Below are 23,968 nucleotides of genomic sequence, written 5' to 3' on the forward strand. Positions count from 1 at the left end.
ATCCAGATGAAAGGTAAATTAGCATCAGGAAATGGAGGGATGAGGCATTCCTGTTTTTAATTCTTAGGTTCTTTTCCCCCCACATTTTACAAAATAAGAAGAAAGAAGGTGTTCCTAGCAGTCACAGTTTGAACACGTAAATAGAGAAAGAGTATAAGGACTGGAAAGAAAATACCTGGATGGGTTGGGTGTAGTGTTTTAGAAGTGCATTGACCCAGATTCCAATCTTGGCTCTGAACACAAAAGTGCACTTGAGGGGTCATTTTGATTTCTGCTTTTTCTAACAGTGTGACAGTTTGTAAGTGTAAAGAATCAAATCCTTTGAATTTACTGTGTTTTCTGCTGTCTCATTGGTCTGTTCAGTGGTATTTATACATTTTCAGAAGTAAATTTAAATCTACCCAGTATCCTGCTGAGCACAAATCATGGAAAGTCCACTCATCCACCACCTACCAGACTCAAGCCCTGCTGAGACACTGCACCACTGCTTCCAAGATGCTTATGAAAAAGCTGTGTAATCATTTAATTTATTTTAGGAGGTGTTAGAATAGCAAAGGTAAAACAAATATTATCCTTGTCAGCTACACAGAATAAGGCATTATCATCACCTGTGGATGGTAATATTCTTGTATTGATTCAATATATTTGTGGTTTAAAAGTCTAATGAATAGGTCTAGGCTGAATTACCTATTGTAGTGATATTTGTAGGAAAGGAAAAAATAAAGCTTTGTTTCAGCAGAAGAGAACATCAAGGAACTCAGAGGAGCATTAGAGCAGATCTTGTTATGTTCTTAAGTGTGAAAAGCCAGGTTATAAATACAATTATGTATATGTGGAACTAGTGACTGCACTTCCTCCTTGTAAGGTTAGATATAACAATATTTTGGAACTATTTTAGCTTGAAAATTGGAAGATTTACTCCAAAATGGAAGTTAAGAGAACAAATCACTTCATTAGTTCTTGCCTTAAAAATTTGTCTATACTTGGTCGTATTATTGCTACTTCCAAATTGAGATCTTTGGAATCTCTGTAATGTTATTAGAACATATCTGGATCTTGAAAGACTGACATTTCGGAATTATTTCTTCATCCTTTGGGTCTTGTTTGTATTACTTAGGGAAATAACTTTTGATTCAGCCAATTACAGTACACTGAATGGTTAAATATATTAAGGGCAGTAACTGAAATCTGACATTCCATTGTTTGCACTCTTCCAAAAATACATGAGCCATTTTTACTTGAAAAGTGCAAAGAGGGTTTGAGAACACGCTTTAAAAGAATACTGTCCATTTACATCTAACCTAAAACAAGCTTATTCCAGACATAATCTGAAAAGAAATGTTTCTGTGGGGCTTAAAGGTTCCCTCCTTCTTTCTAAGATATGCAAAAAAAAAAAAAAAAAAAATCTGGAGAGAGTTTAAAATAACATATGGATCCCTTGAATAAAACTTGCCACAGAATATGTGAAAAAATCTCTATAATGCACTAGCAGTAGAGAAAAAAGTATCCATTAAAAATTTAAACATGAACAGGGAATTGCTGGCATCTCCTGATGGGTACATTGAGGGATGAAGATGCTGAGCTGTGGCCATTAAGGTTGCATTAAGCACAACGCAAGAGCATTAAGAGCTGTGCCTTGGTATGGTGGCACCAGGGTGGGAGGGAATGGAGTTCTTGGTGGTCATAGTGTGGGGACCTGGATGTGCTGCAGGGTGTCCCTCAAGCACTGCCTGCTCAGCTTCACCCGTCGCACTCTCCCAGCTGTGTGCAGGACTATATTAAATGGAGCACAAGCCTTCCTGTCCCTTCCCCAACCCTTGTTTTAACAATCTTTTGGAAATCCTGACCAAACTCAACCTTTTGGGTGCAATACTGAAATATGTTGTTGCCTTGACAAAGGCAAAACCAACAGCACCCATGTTTCTGAAGGTTCTCTGAAGCATGTAGAAGCAATGGAGGAAAAAATATAAAAAAAGGGTTTTTTCCCCTCTTATTAACCCTTCCTCACCAGGTATTCCGGACCCAGCAGAATTATACTTATTGGATACAGAAGTGCCGGCAGTCACCATGCTACTGCAAGCCTCCTAAGGGTGTCTGTGGAGCCCTTCTTTATTCAAATCTCAACTAGCTTTCTAAAAAAGCAAAGTTTCTAGCTCTTGTGGCTGCAAAGGAAAGCCTGAAAACATGAAACCCTATTTTGGATGCATATGCAAGAGCTTCTTGGTTGTTATCCCTTTCCAGCCCCATAATTTTTCTTAATCAAATGGTTATGGGTATTTGATTGGAGGTTAGGGGTTTTTCTAAACATTACAGTTGGTAAAATTATTTTATATTTAAACATATATTCACAGCCTCGCTACAGATGAGACAAAGCATGTTGTTCACCCTAGAATCTCCTGACTTTAGCAATTAATTTAGAGTTCAATGCCAAATCAGGAAAGCACTGAAAGATCATGCAATTACCTTGCAGAAGGTACTAACTTATCAGCTTTTCTTGCAAGAACTCTGCCCTCCTGAGCCCATCTGATTGCATCTGAAAACAGTTACTGTTTAGCTAAAGAGCCCCAGAAATACCAAGGGAAGCTGTACAGCTAGGATTCGGTTTGGCACACATCTCTGCTCTCACAGAGCATCTATTAAAGTTTGACTCTCGCTGTAATAATGGACCATGAGCGGCTTTGGATTCAGATCTGAACTGCAGCTCAATGATACACGGCCCCTATATTATGTAAAAAAAACACTGAAAGGTAAAAGAAAATAAATCATTAGCACGTTTCTACTCTATTTTGTGCACTTTTCAATCCAGGCTGTAGTTTTTACATCTGCTTTTGTCAATCCAGCAGTTTTCACGCAGTTTTCCCTGCATTGGATCATCTTTTGCTATGGTCCAATGCAGCTAAAACTAGGTGAATAAACAAGTTGTAATTCAAAACTAGGTCACTAGGTGGTACATAACTGGAGGTGCAGGGATGTTAGTATAGGCAAACGGCGATTAGCACAATGTAATCATCTACGCAAGGGCTCCATTTCATTAAAGATGTGTTAGAGCACACATTCATGGCCATCTGTTTATATTTTGCCAGCCCACTTGATTGGCCATCACAAGCATTCCCATGTGGGCTGAAGCATTGTTGAGCAGAACATCTGGCAACAACCAACACCGCCGTTAAAAAAACATGATAACAAGAGAGGCATTAAAGCAAATATATGTACAATAATGTCATTGTTGAAACCTCTATCAAGGAAGGTCCATCGTCCAACAAAGTGAACACTGAAAACGAGCCTTTCCTAACTTTACTAGGCATGCCAACACTTCAGTGAAGACACTTCAGTGGAATGGCTTTTTTTTTCTTGGTCCTGGCTTTTGACATTGCTCAGAAGGCAATGAAAAAAAAAATTAAAGCATTTACAAAGGAATGAAAAGCATTAAAGCAAGACTGAACTTTTGACTAACTTTCCTGTATTAAATAGAAAAGAACATATTCATGCCATATGTTGTCAGAACATAGAACAACTCCATTCTAGAAATGGAACTGAAAAATCAAAACAACTGAATCTTTATCTTGGCTAAATAAAGAATAAGTGTTGAAGGAATATAATGATTGTCTGGGAGTGAGAGAAGTTGCTCTCACTGAAAATGGATGGAATCCCTCCAGATTTACACTGATGTAACTCCAAACAGAATTTGACCAAAGTTTAGTCAGCAAGTAAATAAATTAATCTATTTACAGCTGCTATTTATCATAGATTTAAACTTAGTGAATAAGCCACTGTTTTTCCCATTTACATTTCTGAGGATAATTTTTAATGAATCATGAGGCACCTCATGCTGAAAAAAGAACACAGCTTAGAAAGAGCAGGATCTCCTCAGACCTATCTTTCTTGACTCCCGTGTCCCTCTATTTTCTTTTCCTTCATGTAGTCTAAGCCCTTCCAGACTAGCCAAGCAGCTACAAGAAGACAGAAGAAAAGATGGGCAAGTGATATATCTGTCCTTAGAAACTGAGCTATGCTTAACATCCTTAAGCAAAGACAGCTGACGTGCTTGCAGTTTGTCTGTTTATGCATTTCAGCATTCACTGCAGAAACCCAGGTAATGTAGATTGATCTCACTTCCTACATCGTAGTGTGCAACAAAAAGCTGAAAAGCAAGATGTGTGTGCACAGGCCTGACATCTCCAAGCCCACAGCACAGGAGCAAAGTAAATAATGCCAAAAAAGTGGAGTTTTTTTGTGAGGTCACCATAGTCTTTTTAAACTAGTGACTTAGAAGTGTAAATCCTGAGGCTCCAGGGGTAAGGAGCTCCCTCTATATGCTGACCAGCTTCATTGGACTATAATGTTTTACCCAAAATTCCTGTTATACAGAACTCAAGGAGAAAGATTTTCTGCTACTACATATTGACATAAAGAATGAAATGTGAGGTTTCTACCGTCTTTCTTCTGGAGCATACAAGAATAGTTTGAGCATCGTCTTTTCCTGGCCTCAGCGCCCAAGGACGGTCCACTTAATTTGCTAATATTGACGCAGTTTAGGATGACAGTACCTGCTGGCAGCCAGCTGTGAGGAGGGCTTAGGGGAAGGAGAAGGGACAAGTACCAAGATGCTTTTGCTTATTAACTCTCAGTGCTGGAAGACAGGGAACAGAGTTCCTGCTTGCTCGCTGTCGGAACCGTTACATTAATCATACACGTACACTGTTGCTGGTCCTCTCCTCCCCTTGCAAAATCTTCTCATTCCACACCAGATCAGCAGAGAGGTCAGACTTTGCACAGGTGCCAGGTTAAGTTACTCTCTGTTCTCAGATACGCTGGTTGATGTGTATGGCTGGTTTTTAGAGTATATATCAAAATCGTTTTGGGGACCCCTGCCAGATCTCCACTGGTATAGACTGGCTCACATCCCCACTGCCACACTTGGGCAAGAGGACCTTGACACAAGCCACCCTTTCCTCTGTGTTATGGCTGCTTCTCAGAGGAGATGGTTTGGTTTGTTCCACAACTGAACCCCAGAGCAAGCTACCAGTTACGCAGAGGCCCTGAAGTTAGAGTAGGTATAAAGCTGATGGAGCCGTCACGCACGCTTCAGACTACCCCAGCTGCTTGGACGTGGCCCCTGTTACTACTTTACAACCTCTGGCAGAAGGATTAGGCAGAGTTGTTTTTACTGGCAAGAACGAGATATGGTGGTAAGGGAAAGTTACTGATGCACGAGGAAGAATGAAGATGGACGGTTGCACTAAAAATACAGTGGTCACAACATAACGGTTAATAACCTTGGTGAATGTGATCACATTTCCCCTACAACTGCCTCTGCTGCCCCAGCATCCAAATCACTCGTCTCTTTCCCCCTGTGCTGGAAGCACAAGTTGCTGGGATCAACATCCTCCCTTTGCTTAGAACTGTGGTGCACGTGTCTACCCAGCTGATTACAGGTTGGATCCACCACTTGAGCAGCCAGGAGTATTTGCTTCAGAAACATTAATTTGCTACTGGAGTAAATGGTTTGCCAAAGTATTTATTCCCAGATCAAACTCACATCACTTGGAAATGTTGGGCTCTCTGACCTGTTATGACTGCAGTGTCCCTCCAACTCTCCAGGAAAGGCACAAATGGAGGCAAACAGATGCCCTCCTTCTCCCCCTTTGGCTCCTCTGTGTGGCTGATGTTCCCACATCATTTCTAGTATTGAGTTCCCACATCTTTTTTAGTGCTGAGTTTTGGATCAAGGCCCCTAGTCTTCCTGCAGCTGTAACAACAGCAGCAATTTAGTGGTAAATTCTGTCAGAAGGATTAAGAAATTCATTGACAAATGTTCCTGTATAGTGTGTCAGATTTGAAGCATAACTGAATGGGAAAAATAGTCTTACTCCAAAAAGAGTTTTTAAAAAATGTGCAGTATGTTGTACAACTATTTGCTCTTTTTTGTTGCCCAAGGAAGCAGTTTTGGTTATATTCACATTTCTTTTGTCACTGGTTTGTTGGACTGGGTCTGGTGGTGGCTGATGGATCTGTTTTTATGACATCACCAAGGGAGTCCAGGGATGTGAGGTAGGAGCTCTGGCACTGCGGTCTAATAAAAAGAGAAAAAAATGCATTCAAAAAGTGAATGTAGAAGGCCTAATAAGAGTTTGAGAGATGCAATGGGGGGTACTTTCTTTTATTCTTCCTCCTAAATAACTCCTGTTTATCATGGCCCTTGGGATGGCAAACAGCCCTAGCCATGTGATTGCACCCTTTCTCTTTTGTGATTAACACTTTGGTGGTTTGCTGTATTTGTGATGAGCAACAGTTGATTTAAAAAACAAAAACAAAAACAAAAACAACAAAACAACTCATTTTTTAATATGTGGAATCTGGCTGTGCCTGCCACTAAAGTGGGAAGCAGGGATAGAGAGTATGTCTTTGTACAAAGGAAAAACAGTAGCTTTCCCAGTATGCTGCCAGGGTAGGACTTATAGAAACTCTCAAATTCCACAGCACATTCAAGAAACTATTTATTTTTGCCTATCCATTTTTAGGATCAATTTTTTTTTAAAGTGCTCAAATTTGGCTTAACTCTGATCCTACTGCATTCAAAAAGAACAGAAATCATCCACTGCTGAGTTCTTCTGCAAACCTCACTCTTAATTGTCATGCAAGAAGGAAAAATGCAGCCTAGGAGAGCCTAGGAGGTCACGTAAAGAAGTTGAAATGGAGGATCTCTAGACTCCTAGTTTGTCATTTAGAAAGTACTCAGATGCAACGGTGAGTCAGAGGCATTACAGCAGCAGAGCCTGGTATCATGTACACATTATAGATGCCAACTAGTTCTCAGCCAGGGTAAACTGGGAATAGCTAAGATTTCTTATTTGGGAAAGAGAGATCAAGGACTCGGGAGCAGGTCATATTTCACAGAATGGAAATATGCACTTCTGGGAGGAGGCTGCCTTTTTCTTACTGCAGGCAGCTAAATAAAAAAGCTGAAAAAGAAACAGGAGTGGCCAACCTATGACTCTTGAAGCACGTGTAGCTCGCAAGCAGCACAGGAGTTGTTTCCTAAGCTGAGACTGCATAACATGAGCAGCAGCAGTAATGTTTTGGTGGATAACTGGGATGTTCAGGGATGGAAGGAAGGGGCCCATCAGAGGCTACAGCACTTGTGGTCACCGAGTCTGCCAGGATCCTGGTTGCTTCCTTCCCAGTGGAATGGTTGGACACCTGCAGACCATCTGCCATCTTGCAGTGTTCTTTCTCCCCTTGGCTTTTTGAGGTATGTGCTACATACGCTGGGCTTTTCAACTAGGTGAAGAGCTTGATATAATTAGTGCGGCATCAGGGAAGGTTGGCAACTCTTGTTTGTTATAAATCCACTCCCTTGCGGGAGCAGAAGACATAGTAACACCCAGCTGGTGTCCTACTCACTGTACTGAAGGCAGCAGCTCCTGCCCTACTCACTGTCCACTGACACAGGTGTCTCCTTGGGGGCAATGCTTATGGCAATATAGGATTCCCACACAGGGAGTAAATCTTTCACGACAAACCAGCAGACTTAACCCCTGCAGGTACCTATTCTCCAATGCTTAGAAGAGAGGTCTCCCACAGCTGGTCTTCAACTGCAGGACAGACAGAGAAACCTGTGGAAGGGCTTAGAAGAAGCTAAGTGCAGGTCTTTCCCTGTTCCATCACACACATTAGAAAAATTGACCATGACATACTGCCTCCCATCTCTGGTTGCTTTCTTCTCAAACAAGCAAGATCCAGATGAATAAAGTCTGGAACAGGTATTTGGGCCAATACAGAATGGCAGAGTCAAGCACACTGTCTCAGTCCTTGATACATTGCCATATATTTTACATCTAGGATGATCCTGGGATGCTTTTACCAAACCATGCAGTTGCTGTCAGTAAACCTACCAAGTGAAAACCATGGGAATTTAGAAAGAAAAGAATCAAAATCTCCTTCAGAAAGGTATTCTTCTAGAGCTGTGTTTAGTTACCTTGCCTTTGTGAATTGTCATTGAAATCAATGGCGCTTTTGGTGGCATGAAGAGGCGCACGCTACAATTGTGCAAGCTGATCCAATACATCAGAGAACAGAATTTGAACTGGTCCTCAGCGTGCCAGCTATACCTGGGGCAATTACTCAGGATGTCCCCTGGCTCAGCTGCTTCTGAATGTTCCCTGCAGGTCTGGGGAGTCTTGCTGTTTGCAGGTGTTATTGTTTCCACATAGGAGGTGCATCAGAAATGGTCTGAGGTTCCATTACAAGTCACTTATCCATGAGTCCTTTGACTGAATTCCTATTACTGTACCCTTCCTGCTTCACTTGTGAAGCCCCTGAAAGAGAAATCAGAAGCACTTTGTCACCTCCTCCAGGAGGCATATTCCCACTCCACCCCAGAAAGCTGCTGCCGACTTTGACACCTACCCCCATGTACAATGGGTGCTTTTTATGAACGTTGTCCAAGTTGCCTTTTTATAGCTACAGCTCTGCTTTGTGTACCGCGAATGCTTAAGTAAATATATTAACCTCAGATCTGTAACTTGACAAAGCCTCATTATAGTTTGTGTGCTTCACTGAAACCTTACCCTGTAGTACTTAACATCTGTGATTCAGGGTGTCAAAGTGTTAATCGGCTGGCATGATCGAGATTAAACAAGTAGATTATTTTGGTATTCTTCAGTAATATATTAAAAGTGAAACATGATCTGTTGGCCCTTGAGGTTCAAGTCTCAGCACATGCAATTATACAAGGAGTTCCCTGTAAATGTGATCTGGAGAGCTGAAAAAAGTGAGTCCTTCCCAGATGTGGTCTTAGCAGTGGTCCATAATACATGACATCAATGAGTTAAACTAAGGAAACTAGTGAAGGCCAACATCTTGGTTTTAAGTTTCATATGAGGTTTTTGCTTATGCCCACCTCAGGAAATGAATATTGCATTCATAAATTGTTTTTCTTATCCAGGAGATGAACCTTAACATTTTCATTCAGCCCCAGAGTATTAGATTTCTTTAACACTTTGCCACATTAGAATATGTTTTCCATCTGAATCTGATGATGCAATATCTGAAGAAAAAGTTGGCTGAGTGGCATTTCATAACAAGCAATAAAAGTTTATGATGCACAGAGTATGATAATTGGCACAATATGAATTGAATGCTTCCTTATGGATAATATTTGATAAGATATAGCATGTGTAGCTATCATAACATTTCAATCAAATCACGATTGCTACTTTAAGTTGTATTTATTTTATTGTCTCCATAATGGATTTTACAGTGCCAAAAATTGGTTTGACTTCACTAGAAAGATGAAAAATCAGTGTGTTGTTTTCCCTGGTGCATTTATTTCCCGCTGAAATCCTTTTCTCTTATTTTCTTCTTATTTATCCAACCCACCTCCTTGCCATGAGCTGTTGATGTATGATTTGTTGAAAGTTGAAGCTAGTGGACACCAATGTTTTATTTTTTCCCCCTATCATGGCATTATTTTTGCATAGGGGCTTTTACAAGGTTAATTAAACCATAATGGGGAAATCATTCACGGACAATGTCCTTTCCCAGTTTCCAGATTTTTATAAACCTCACACCTGTTTTTCTTAGGTTTTTGTGCTACACCAGCCTATAAATCCTCCTGTATTTCCCAGTGTAGGTTCTTATGAAATAAAACTTTTTTCCCTCCATTTGCTCAACTGTTTTCAATACTTGCAGTCAAGCCTGAAGTTGTCAATCAAGGAACAGCTTATCAGTCTGAGCTTTTCCTTTTCAAGCTTATACTCAGTGACTTTTGAGACCTGTCAACACCCAGTTGATTTTAGCCTTAACAATAAAGTCACACTCTATCTCCCACCTAGTAGCTTTAGATTAAATTCTGATGTCATATACGTCATATTTACATAGTTAGAACTCATAACAAAGCAACCCACAGGCAATAGGATGTAATAACCATGCAACAGAGCCATTTCCTGTCCCCTTTTTTCTCTCACACTATGTTTCGTGTAGTTTATTGGATGTGAATGTTTTGAAAATGAAAATCGTCTGGGAGAAAACTGCTAGCCAGGCGTGAGGTTTAGAAGAATTCAACTAAAAGAATATATAGAGTTGTAAATGCTTGGCCACCTCTGGTATTGTAAAATAGAAACTCTTTCAATATTCCTTTCATTTCCACAAGAAGAATAGATGGGAGGCCACAATTATGTGCTCCAACAGTCGATTTTTAATATCTTTAATTCTGCTCATATTAAAGGAAAACAATTAACTTGGAGTCAGAAAGCCTTAAACACCAAAAGTTTTACAGTTTTCATTTTAAAGCACAAAGGACCTACTTCAAATACAATGCAACGGCAAATTTAACCACAGGCTATGTTTAAAAGAAAATCCACCATGGTACTTTAAACAATCAATTAAGGCAAGTTTAACAATTTTTTTTCAGCCTCGCAAAATAGCCCCATTAAAAGTAAGAAAATAAAAACCGCTGTGTGCTTCTCGCTCTCTCTCTCTCACACACGCAGAGTACTCTTTAACCACAGTCATATCAAGAGATTGTGTTTTATCTAAAAATAAAGACAAGAGTAAGCCTTAACCAGTGAATTTTGTGTAGAGCAGCGTACTACCTTCTGCAAACTGTTTTTGCAAACTGAGGACAACTGAAATGCTTCCATTGATTTGGCTATTGCTAAGACTCTGAGTGAAAAGTAAAATATAACTTCAAACTATTGATTGAGGGGGACTTTTTTTTTCACTAGTGTTGATTTATTTTAGAATTTGAACCTAATGCCCAAATAAGAGAATACAAAGACTGAAGGAAAAAGGCATCTGTTGCTGCTGGAATGTCAAAGAGGACCCTTAGGGTGAGAAGATCCTGCGACTCTTCCCTTCTACCCTAGACATGCCCTCCTCCATGATGTTCCAGCATAGAAATAAATGTTCCTCTAATGCTGAAGGGGGGGGAGGGGGCACCCCAGGGCTTCCTCCAATTACTAAAAGCTTACAGGTAGGCTGGGCTTAAACACACATGTCTATCTGAATTGAGCAGGGCTTGCATCACGGGTTGTGTGCAGTGGGCTTGCCCAGATGTATGGCCGGCATCCAGTTCTTGAAAACCTCGCTGCTTCTGTTTTCCTTGCTGCTGAGGCTGCTACTATTGTTCCAGCAGCTTTCTTGCTACAAGGGCCTGGCCAGCGGAGGTTAAAACAAACTGGTCTTGAGGCCAGACAGCTCTCCATGGACTTGGGAGAATAGTTTTATTTGCGCTGAGTTCTCTAGTTCTTGCTTGGTAAATAATGGTCTGTTTCAAAATGAACCACGTGTCAAAGCACTGGCTTACTAGTTTGTCCTGAGAGTGCTTTATTCTTCAGCAACCAGCAGCCTAAATTCCTCAAGAGGGATACCTTGTTATACAGCAAGCCCCACGGAAAAAGGACCCTATGGGTGACCCTGGCTTAGACATCAAATGTGAGCTACTGGTGCTGGGAACTGCAAAAAAGGTGAATGCTGGGGGTATAAACAGGAGCGACATTTGTGAGACATCCTTTGGCTCGCTTGGAGGACTTCTGCTGAAGTACTCAGTCTGCTCTTGGATGCATCACTTCAAAATGATATGAAGGGAGGGACTCAGAGAAAGACAATGAGAACAAGCAGAGATTGAGGAAACAAGGAGAGAGAAGAAATTTTGTACTGCTTAGTCGAGAAAAAAAGAAAACTGAGATAAGAAATGGTAATAGGCTTTGAATGCTTTGAATGATAGCTGCCAAAGGAGAAGGACCCCTATTCTCACTCTTTTCACCTCCCTTTAGATATGACAAGCTGTAACACGCTTAAATCGGAGCAGGGAAGAATGAGGTCAGGCATAAGGAAAACCCTCTAGCCCTAAGGATCCTTAAGCACTGGAAGGTGCTTCTGATGGAAGTTGTGCTCACGGTCTTTGTAAGAAGAAATGCATCTGTCAGATACAGTTTCAGCACAGAAGATCCTGTCTTGAGTCAAGGAGATGGGTAATGACCTCCCACGGCTCCTCACACCCCTCTTGTCTCTAAGTCTATGCTTGGCCTTTGTCTCTCTTCCTGACTAACTCCATATTGACACCTGTCCCTCCTCCTAAGCCATCCTGCTCAACCCTGCAGCCCCTCCTAACACAAAGTTAATCGTCAGCAGGCAGTAGCACTCACTGGAAATAGCTGCCTCTATTCCCCCAGCTCCTACTGGTGTTTCCTGACAGGAGCTTACAACTGCAGAGAATGGATGACCAACAAACAGCAGTAGCAGAGAAGAAGTCATCCAAGGTCAAGCTACTGGTCAGCAGCTCAGCAGTCATCTTGGGCCTCCTGCACCCATAGACTTGTGAATCCAGCGGATCACATTATGTCTGTCAGTCAACTGGCCTTCAATACCAGGGTTTGGCTATCTCTACAGAAGGAAAAAATATATGGGTATAGTTAACATGTGTAACTCTAATGCATAACACATGTAGCCATGTATGTAGCCAGAAGGTGTTCATTGTGCTTGCTGGAGTGATGATTGCCTCAGCTTGCAGCGCATTTTTTGTGCCATTGCTGCATTTCCCTCATTGCCTGTTTGGCCACAGATCATGAGTGCTTTTTTCTTCCTGCATAGTGAAACAACCGGTCTCATGCCAGCATCAAACCCACTGTGGACCTCCCTGTACCACAGGAGACTTCAGGATGTCACGCAGCCAGTCTGACATTCAGAGTTCTTGAGGTCTTGCTGAGCTTTTGCACCATGTGCTGAAGTCAGCAAGAACAACAGATGTTCAGCATCTTTGGAAATTGAGCCAAGACCCTTTGCTGGAGTTGGTCTGATGGCAGAAGGACCCTATTCTGTGTATGTGACATAAAGCCCAAGCCGTCCTGCTCCTCAAATGGACATGCCATGTACAGTGAAATTGCACTCTAAGTCTTCTGACTGCTTAATTTCATAGCAAGGAAGTTCACATGAAGCCTTCAGAGAAAATATGAAGCCCACATAATGGAAGACTTGATTGAATAGACATAGACTGTTTAGGCCTGCAGCAGGCAAATTTTTAAGGGAGATGAGGCAGATTTCATTTTTCTTTCCTAGAGATTATGTGTGCCCATAGAAACACATGAGAGGCTGCTCATCAGAGAAGCATGATGCCACTGAGCAGCATCTGTCTCTGGACTCCTCGTGGGCTGAGATTAGTGAAGGCAGGATGCAGGAGCTGGTGCCCCTCACAGACACCCTTTTATGATACTGTGGTTCCCATGTTCAAGCCTTGCACCAGTCCTGCTGCGTGTCAGCCACAACATGCTGAGTGCCAACCTTGGCACTGGGGTGGAGGTTGTTGACCACCTGGTGTAAGCTACCTACAGGATACCACCCAGTTGCTTTAAGGAGTCAGTGGAAGAGCTTTTCAGCTGACCTGAAGTAGCACACACATGTGTGAGAAACAGCTACTGCCCTTCTCATTTTTTGATCATTGTATAAGGCAATGAATTCCAGCGAAAGAGCTGAGCAAGAGCCCAAGTTTGTATCAGTGTATTTCAGTCCATAATGGCAATCAGTCTCTTCTCAGCTTTGCGCACAGAATGATGCTGGGGGATGAAGTCTCTACTGCCCTCACAGCTAACAGTGACCTGAGTCTGTAAGGGCTGGGCAGCTGGGATGCTGGCCACGTCTCTGCAGCTCTGACTCTCAGGTCTCAAAGGCCTTTTGTACTGCCTGCTCTTCTTACTAGCAAAGTTTTGTCACAACTTGTCAGAGAAAGTATATGTTTCCTCTTCACTTTCCTTACCTTTTTGCTTATTTAATCAGAACATTTCCTCTTCTGATTTACCAAGATTTTAATTTGTCTAGGATAGAGGCACTTTCTTTTAATCTGTCATTCATTTGTACAGTGGCTGAGACAACTTTGCTCTGAACCACTGCTATTCTTTAAATAATAACAGTAGTGGTGATGGTAAGAATAATAAATGCTTAAGGCTTTCTGTCTCAGGGAAACATGAACTGGGAGCCCCATGCTTGCAGGAAATCACCTCACCTCTGTGCCCAGCAAGATCATGGAGCAGATCCTCCTGGAAACTATACTGAGGCACATGGAAAATAAGGTGACTGGTGACAGCCAACATGCCTTCACCAAGGGCAAATCAGGCCTGGCAAATTTGGTGGCCTTCTACAACAGGGTTACAGCATTGGTGGATAAGGGGAGAGCAACTGATGTCATCTACCTGGACTTGTGCAAAGCATTTGACGCTGTCCCACAGGACATCCTTGTCTCCAAATTGGAGAGACAAGGACCTGACAGATGGACCACTCAGTAGATAAGGAATAGGCTGGATGGTCTCACTCAAAGAGTCACGGTCAACGGCTCGATGTCCAAGTGGACACCAGTGACAAGTGGTGTTCCTCAGGGGTCAGTATTGGGACCGTGCCTGTGTAATATCTTTGACGGCGACATGGACAGTGGGATTGAGTGCGCCCTCAGCAAGTTGCCGACAACACCAAGCTGTGTGGTGCAGTCGACACACTGGAGGGAAGAGATACCATTCAGACGGACCTTGACAGGCTTGAAGAAGTGAGCCTGTGTGAACTGCATGGAGTTCAACAAGGCCAAGTGCAAGGTCCTGCACATGAGTCGGGGAAATCCCAAGCACAAATACAGGCTGGGTGGAGAATGGATTGAGAGCAGCCCTGAGGAGAGGACTTGGGGGTGATGGTTGACGAGAAGCTCAACATGAGCCGGCAATGTGCGCTTGCAGCCCAGAAAGCCAACTGTATCCTGGGTTGCATTAAAAGCAGCGTGGCCAGCAGGTCGAGGGAGGTGATTCTGCCCCTCTACTCTGCTCTCATGAGAACCCACCTGGAGTACTGCGTCCAGATCTGGGCCCCCCAACACAAGAAGGACATGGAGCTGTTGGAATGAGTCCAGAGGAGGGTCACAAAGATGATCAGAGGACTGGAGCACCTCTCCTATGAAGACAGGCTGAGACAGTTGGGGCTGTTCAGCTTGGAGAAGAGAAGTCTCCAGGAAGACCCTATAGCAGCCTTCCAGTACCTGAAGGGGGCCTGCAGAAAAGTTGGAGATGGACTTTTTACAAGGACATGTAGTGATAGGACGAGGGAGAATGGTTTTAAAGTGAAAGAGGGTAGATTTAGATTAGATATTAGGAAGAAATTCTTTACTGTGAGGGTGGTGAGACACTGGAACAGGTTGCCCAGACAAGCTGTGGATGCCCCCTCCCTGGCAGTGTTCAAAGCCAGGTTGGATGGGGCTTTGAGCAACCTGGTTTAGTGGAAGGTGTCCCTGCCCATGGCAGAGGGGTTGGAACTAGATGATCTTTAAGGTCCCTTCCAACCCAAGCCATTATATGGTTCTACGATTCTACAAAATGTTGGGAAAAGGAAGCTAGAGATGACTTGCTTAGTAGATGTACCCATACATTTTTTGAGAACAAACAGCTGACAGCGGCGGCAGCAGCGAAAGCGGCGGCAGCGACTTGAGGTTAGTGCGGGGGCGAGGGCGACATCGGGCTTAACCGGGCGGTTTTTCGTACTCTGGGCCCCCCCTGAGCCCCCCGCGAGCATCAGCCCCGAGCTGCTTCCTCCTGACCCCGGACCTGGAGCTTCCCGGCAACGAATCAGGAGAGGAGGGGGCGTAGCCGGAGGCACCGCGGAGGCACCGCGGGCGATTTAAATGCTCCACCCCCTGTTATCGGGTGATAAAAAGCCTCCTGGAGGGCAGGGACTAGTCCCTGGCCAGAGGGGAGAGAGAGACTTAGCTGTGACTGGGTGTGTCCCAGGGCGGGAGAGGCTGCAGTTGTTTGCAGCTCATTGGGGAGGGCACTGACTCCCTCCCAGTGCACAAGGCAAGGAAGGTGCCAAGGAGCTGTGAACCAGGGGTGTCACCAACAGGTATTGCCAGCTCAGTGAAAGAAAAATGGTATCTACCCGGCGGAAGAAGACCAAAATGGATGTGGGAACCCAGACAGAGCTCCCACGGAAGGAGGCGATGGTGCAGGTTGCGGGCTGCAGGGAATGCTACACCGTCTCTGTGGTGTCAGGGGGCTGTGTGCGCTGTGAGCAAGTAGATGATCTGCTCGGCCGAGCGGCACAGCTGCAAAGCCAGGTTGAAAGGCTTCAAGCTGAAGTAGAAAGGCTTAGGAGCATTCGGGAGGCTGAAATGGAGATAGACTGGTGGAGCCAGGCTCTGCCCTCCCTGCAACAAAAATGGGAGCACCTGCCGGAGAGCTCCCAGGATCGAGGGACCCCTGTACTCTGCCCCTCTCAGGTGGAAAACGATAACCTAGAGAAGAGGAGTGAGTGGAGGCAAGTCTATGGCCGTGGCAAAAGGCGAGTGCCCTCCTTGCCTACCTTGCCTCCACAGGTGCCTCTGAGCAATAGATATGAAGCCCTAGTGGAATACAGCCGGTCCAACGGGGATGTGGTGGAGAGGCAACCTATATCAGAGGTCCCACCACAGTCAGAAAAACCTGACACGTGTATAGCTACCTCCTCCACAAGGAAGAAGAGAAGAGTTTTAGTGGTTGGAGACTCATTCCTAAAGGGATCTGAGGGCCCAATATGCAGAGCTGACCCCCATCACAGGGAGGTCTGCAGCCTGCCTGGAGCCCGAATCAGGGATATCACCAGGCAACTCCCCAACCTGGTGAAGGCCACAGACTACTACCCCCTGCTGATCTTCCAGACAGGTGGGGAAGAAGCTGCATCCCGTAGTCTGAGGGGGATGAAGAAAGACTACAAGGCCCTAGGACGGTTGGTGAAAGAGTCTGGGGCACAAGTTGTTTTCTCCTCCCTCCTTCCATTTTCAGGGGATGACATGGGATGGAACAGTAGGATTCTCTCTATTAACGCCTGGCTACGAGACTGGTGCTACAGGCAGGGCTTTGGGTTCTTTGATAATGGCTGGTTTTATAAGACAACAGGCGTGACTGTAATACATGGGAAAGGCTTATGTGGTAGGGGCAAAAGGGTTCTGGGACAGGAATTAGCAGGGCTCATTCGGAGAGCTTTAAACTAGATTCGAAGGGGGATGGGGTAGTAGCTGGGCTTGCACCACTGGGGCAACGCTCTAGTGTTGAGGTAGACCAGGAGGCCTCCCATCCCCCTGGGGTGAAATCGGTGTGCCCAGCTCGCTCCCTGAAATGCCTGTACACCAATGCACGCAGCATGGGGAATAAGCAGGAGGAGTTAGAAATCCGTGTACGGTCGGGGGGCTATGAGCTAGTGGCAATTACAGAGACTTGGTGGGACGCCTCGCATGACTGGAATGTGGTCATGGATGGCTATGTCCTGTTCAGGAAAGACAGGCCGCTAAGGAGAGGTGGTGGAGTTGCTCTTTATGTGAGTGAGCAGCTAGAATGTATTGAGTTCTGTCCAGAGGCGGATCAGGAGCGAGTTGAGAGTTTGTGGGTGTGAATTAAGGGGCAGGCTGGCAGGGGTGATACTGTTGTGGGTGTCTATTACAGGCTACCAGATCAGGATGAGGAGGGTGATGAGGCCTTCTACAGGCAGCTGAGAGCAGTCTCGCAATTACAGGGCCTAGTTGTGATGGGGGATTTCAACTACCCTGATATTTGCTGGGAGGCCTACTCAGCCAGCCATCCTCAGTCCAGGAGGTTCCTCCAGTGCATTCATGATAACTTTCTGATGCAAATGGTGGATGAGCCAACTAGGAGAGGAGCGCTGCTGGATCTTATCCTCACTAACAAGGAGGGTCTGGTTGAAGAGGTGAAGGTTGAGGGCAGCCTTGGTTGTAGTGACCATGAGATGGTAGAGTTCAGGATCTCATGTGGCAGGAACAGAATAGCTAGCAGAATCACAACCCTGAACTTCAGGAGGGCCAACTTTGGCCTTTTCAAGCAATTGCTAGGGGAAATCCCATGGGACAGGGTACTAGAAGGTAAGGGGGCCCAAGATAGTTGGTTAGCATTCAAGGACTGCTTCTTCCGAGCTCAAGATCAGAGCATCCCAACAGGTGTGAAGTCAAGGAAGGGTACCAGGAGACCTGCATGGTTGAACAGGGAACTGCTGGGCAAACTCAAGTGGAAGAAGAGGGTGTACAGATCGTGGAAGGAGGGGCTGGCCACTTGGGAGGAATATAAGTCTGTTCTCAGAGGTTGTAGGGAGGCAACTAGGAAAGCTAAGGCCTCCTTGGAATTAAACCTTGCAAGAGAGGTCAAGGACAACAGAAAGGGCTTCTTCAAATACCTTGCAGGTAAAGCCAACACTAGAGGCAATGTAGGCCCACTGATGAATGAGGTGGGGGCCCTGGAGACAGAGGATAAAAAGAAGGCAGAGTTACTGAATGCCTTCTTTGCCTCTGTCTATACTGTTGGAGGCTGTCCTGAGGAGCCCCGGACCCCTGAGGCCCCAGAAGAAGTCAGGATAGAGGAGGAATCTGTCTTGGTAGATGAGGGCTGGGTCAGGGACCAATTAAGCAACCTGGACCTCCATAAATCCATGGGCCCTGATGGGATGCACCCGCGGGTGCTGAGGGAGCTGGCGGAAGTCATTGCTAGACCACTCTCTATCATCTTTGCTAAGTCGTGGGCAACAGGAGAGGTGCCTGAGGACTGGAGGAAAGCGAATGTCACTGCAGTCTTCAAAAAGGGCAAGAAGGAGGACCCGGGTAACTATAGACTGCTCAGCCTCACCTCCATCCCCGGAAAGGTGATGGAACTACTTGTTCTTGGTGCTGTCTCCAGGCACATCAGGGATAGGGGGATCATTAGGGGCACTCAGCATGGCTTCACCAAGGGGAAGTCATGCTCAACCAACTTGATAGCCTTTTATGAGGATGTTACCCGGTGGATAGATGATGGTAAAGCTGTGGATGTGGTCTATCTCGATTTCAGTAAAGCGTTTGACACTGTCTCCCACAGCATCCTCGCAGCTAAACTGGGGAAGTGTGGTCTGGATGATCGGGTAGTGAGGTGGATTGTGAACTGGCTGAAGGAAAGAAGCCAGAGAGTGGTGGTCAATGGGACAGAGTCCAGTTGGAGGTCTGTGTCTAGCGGAGTCCCACAAGGGTCGGTTCTGGGACCAGTACTATTCAATATATTCATTAATGACTTGGATGAGGGATTAGAGTGCGCTGTCAGCAAGTTCGCTGATGACACAAAACTGGGAGGAGTGGCTGACACAACGGAAGGCTGCGCAGCCATTCAGAGGGACCTGGACAGGCTGGAGACTTGGGCGGGGAGAAATTTAATGAAATATAACAAGGGCAAGTGTAGAGTCCTGCATCTGGGCAAGAACAACCCCATGTACCAGTACAAGTTGGGGGCAGAGCTGTTGGAGAGCAGCGCAGGGGAAAGGGACCTGGGGGTCCTAGTGGACAACAGGATGACCATGAGCCAGCAGTGTGCCCTTGTGGCCAAGAAGGCCAATGGCATCCTGGGGTGTATTAGAAGGGGTGTGGTTAGTAGGTCAAGAGAGGTTCTCCTCCCCCTCTACTCTGCCCTGGTGAGGCCGCATCTGGAATATTGTGTCCAGTTCTGGGCCCCTCAGTTCAAGAAGGACAGGGAACTGCTAGAGAGAGTCCAGCGCAGAGCCACGAAGATGATTAAGGGAGTGGAACATCTCCCTTATGAGGAGAGGCTGAGGGAGCTGGGTCTCTTTATCTTGGAGAAGAGGAGACTGAGGGGTGACCTCATTAATGTTTATAAATATGTAAAGGGCAAGTGTCATGAGGATGGAGCCAGGCTCTTCTCAGTGACATCCCTTGACAGGACAAGGGGCAATGGGTGCAAGCTGGAACACAGGAGGTTCCACTTAAATTTGAGGAAAAACTTCTTTACGGTGAGGGTGACTGAACACTGGAACAGGCTGCCCAGAGAGGTTGTGGAGTCTCCTTCTCTGGAGACATTCAAAACCCGCCTGGACACGTTCCTGTGTGATATGGTCTAGGCAATCCTGCCCCAGCAGGGGGATTGGACTAGATGATCTTTCGAGGTCCCTTCCAATCCCTAACATTCTGTGATTCTGTGATTCTGTGATTTTCTTCTACGAGTGCTGCATCATACACTAGGCTTTCTGATCACTTGGTGAATGAAGTGGAGTGTGTATAATATGGAAAGAAGACATTGCATATGAGAAATTTACGATGATTACAAAGGCAGAAGCCAGGGTGCACTGTGAGTTTCCTTCAACTAGTCTTCTACCAGACAATCTAATAGGGAGGAAATACAGGGGCAATAAAGCGAGTAAAAGAGAGGAGTAACTGAATTAGTTGGATGAATGAAGCAGACTGACATTCAGCTTGCCCAGCTTGTCACTATTAGATGTGCAAGTGATAAAATAATCAGATGAACAGAATGGCCTCAGATACTGCAAACTGTTACACAAGTCAACTCTGTGTCACATTAATGAGTATTTATGAAAATTAATATGAAACAATGGAAAAGTTCTGTTGTTAAAATATGACCTGCCAACTGCTTCTACCATTGTTTTCACTGCACCCCAGGAAACAAAGAACATTTGGACTCCAGGCCTCTGTTTCATTTTCAGCTTGTCCCAAGCTTGTGATTTGTTGTTGCAATTTTGTCAAGATGGGAGAAAACAGTGACTGGTTCCACCACCAGCATCTTCCAGCGGGCTCTACAAGGACTTTGCTACGCAGCAACTGCCACACTGAAAAGAACTGTTTCTTCTCAGAAGAGCATTGCGTTCTCTTTTGTGGAGCTAAGGGCATTCTCCTGCCCTTAGTTATGCAGGACAAATACTGTTTTTCTTCCATGGGGAGCTGGACCCGTAGGCGTGGGGCAGACACCCATGTTATGAAATGGCAGAGCAGACAGTTGCAAGCCAAGATCAGGGCTCAAGTGCTACCTCTCTACTGAAGCAGATCAGACCTGAGGACTTCACTTGGTATCATTGGCATATCATCACGGATCTAGGACTCGCACACAAGGATATCTGAGATTAATATGTTTTTTCTTTACACTTTGGCTAGAAGATATCTGTGGTCACAGTGAGGTAATGACTGGCAGATGTTGATTTTCCAGTGACCTGTAAGGATGCTTGCTCTTGATCTCAATTCAGCACTCCTGCTGGTATGTTTTCTTATCCTTTTTTAACTTACAGTCTTGGACTGGCTCCCACACATCCAAGCTTAGTACTCTCAGGTTACGTGTAGCAAATGCTGTCCTCTTTCTGCAAGAGCCTTTTTTCTAAATTACTTTCTAGTCTTCAAGATGTTTTACTCCCTTTTTTGTTCACTTCCTTTCTCCCCTCCGTAAATCAACTTTTCCTGCTGAACTGATGGGTCTTGTCTTTCCATTCAGCCTTCCCTTCCACCTTGGGCTCTCTGCACTCATTATGCTCTGCCACCCCTTGCAGCTGGCTGGGGGGCTCCTCTTGCCTTTGCCGTGCCCCGTTCAGGGCCGTGGGAGGCAATCTCTGAGCAGTGCCGATTCCTCCACGCCAGCTCTTTCACTGTCTCACATCCCAACCCTCCTCCTTCCTAGAGCAAAGGATGGAAAAACAAAGTAACAAATCATTTTCTTGACTCAGGGGTTCACGCATGGATCCCTCTTCAGTCCTGGCACCTTCCATTCTCCTTTAATCTTATCCATAGCTCCTTCTTATGCCATTTCAGAAGTGAAATAAAATATGCAGCATATAATGCATATTTCCCTTGCTTCCTGCTTCCGCCAGCATTCTTGCTCTCAGAATTTTAAATGCCAGTGCTCTCTTTAATGTCTGAATCTCATTTTTCTTGATTCCCCTCTTGGCTTCAAAATTTTTGGGTGTGTTGTCTCCTCTTTGCCTATGTGATGTATCTTTCAGACACCGCTCGCCCCTCCGAAGATAAACCGTTAGTACAAATACAGGACAAACAACTGAGATGAATGAATCCCTGGGCAACCGCGATCAAGTGAGAAAACTGATCATTTTAGAAAAATAATACCACACACTTAAGAACATTTGGGGAAAAAATGCTTTGCTTTTTACATAGCTCTTCCTTCCAAAGACATCTGCAAAGGACAGGTGCAAAGAGAGTGGGGTTTTTTTGTTTGTTTCCCTGGATCACATGGTAGATTCATGTGGTAACTTGAAAAAAAGTTCATCTTGGCTTTAGATACATTCAGTTGTCCCCTACTGTTATATCTAGAGATAAACTAGAAACACAAGCACAGCTCTGAACTCAGGTGGAGTCTGAACATAAATCAGACTGTGCCCAACAGTCCCAACGCCATCTCTCCCCCATCTCAAGATCTCACTGGCATCCACAACACGGGCAACACATGAGGTTTAAACAAAACCAGGCGGATTGGAGCCAGCCCTGGATATTTCAAGTACCTGTTCATATTGCCTTGTCCAAGCTCACTGTCTTTCATAATTGCCATCATATGTTACTACGTGCAACGTGACTGAAAGATAGCTTTATATCTGTTTTGCTGTTTGCTTATGCTGCATCACAGTGTCTAGACCAGGAGTCCTCTCACAGCTCTTCAAAAGTTGGGACCAAAGTGCCCATAAACAAGCACAATCAGTACCCTGCACTAATTTTTACTAGCAATAATATTTTAGTTGTGTGTTTTGTGATGAGAAGTCGCTAAAATCAACTCTCTACTTCTACTGATATTAAATGCAGATAGTATTTTCCCTGCTGTAAGTGTGTCTCTTCCTTTAACTGCAGTTTGTTAAAGCAAAAGTAAACTATATAACATTTTAAAATAACATTTCTTTATTTTTTCCTCAAATGTAGCAATAATGTGTTGTTTTCTGCCATATTAATTATTATTATTTAATTCTTTAAAAGTTTAACAAGAATTTATATGTACATAATTTGTCTCAGACTGTTTCACACACTACTGCCAGTATTGCTTTGCTTTTTTTCACTCATTTGTTCATTTTGTTTTTAATAATCCCTAATCCCAAAGTTGCCATGAGGAAAATTTCACAATTCTGTGTACTCAAGGAAATTTGACAATGTTACTTCACCAAAGACATTTCTATTTGGAAGCTGAAATGAAACAATTCTCAATGGATGGCAGGACTAAGTTATAAAATGAAAGACAGTGTTGCAAACTTCACAGCACCATTGTAAATAACAATTTTTCAATCTCTAAGTCACATGATCACCATAGTTCCCCATTTCCTCAGCAAATTAAGAATATCCACCAAACTACGAATCTTTCCATTGACAGGGAGGTCTCCAGGCTCAGTAAATACATATCTGGTTACAGAAATACAGTAGTATCAAGAAGATTCTGTGTATAAATAGAGGTTAAAAGTATCCTACATAGTTTCATAATTTTACACAGTATTACCCAGACAAAAGAAAATCATTGTCTGAAGTCAAAGGACTTGAACTTAGCATCACTCAGAGAAGAGTTCATTCAGCTGGGGGACTGGGGACTTGGGGTGCCAGCAAAACGTTCATAATGCCTACGACAAGGTGCACAGCTAATTATCACTAGAGTGCTCCATTAGACAGAGATTTTCACGGGTTAAACAATTCCAGGGGACCAAACATGTCTACATAGATCTTTATCTGCCGCTCTTGGTCATCACCTTCTAGATTTCAGCAGAACTCTGTTTTCTTTCTGCATCAAACCATCAAAGGAGGCCAATCACAGTCAGGGCATCCATTAGAAACCTCAAACCTTGGTCCATCCTGCTAAATATTTATTGAATTTGGAAAAAATGTGAGACAAATTTAGACTGAACTTGGGCTGATTTATTGTGTTTGGCAAAACATGGTTGTTTCGTATGATTATGACTCTCAAACCAGACAAAGCTAAGTGGTTTCTTTTGAATGAAACTAAAGCTTAAATCAAAGCTGGAGATACATTACTGGAACAAAAGTTGTTGGGGGTTTTTTCCTCTTTTTTTTTTTTTTTACAGGAACAAAAGTTATTTTGGTTTGGTTCTTTTTTCATCTTGAGCCAAACTCCATAAAATATTTTATCTGCGGCTTTAGTCCTCCTGCATATATACAAATGGGAACTCATACTGATTATCAGTACAAGGTTTTTCCTGA

Source organism: Nyctibius grandis, chromosome 1 (genome assembly GCF_013368605.1).
Source record: "Nyctibius grandis isolate bNycGra1 chromosome 1, bNycGra1.pri, whole genome shotgun sequence".
Classification (NCBI taxonomy): domain Eukaryota; kingdom Metazoa; phylum Chordata; class Aves; order Nyctibiiformes; family Nyctibiidae; genus Nyctibius; species Nyctibius grandis.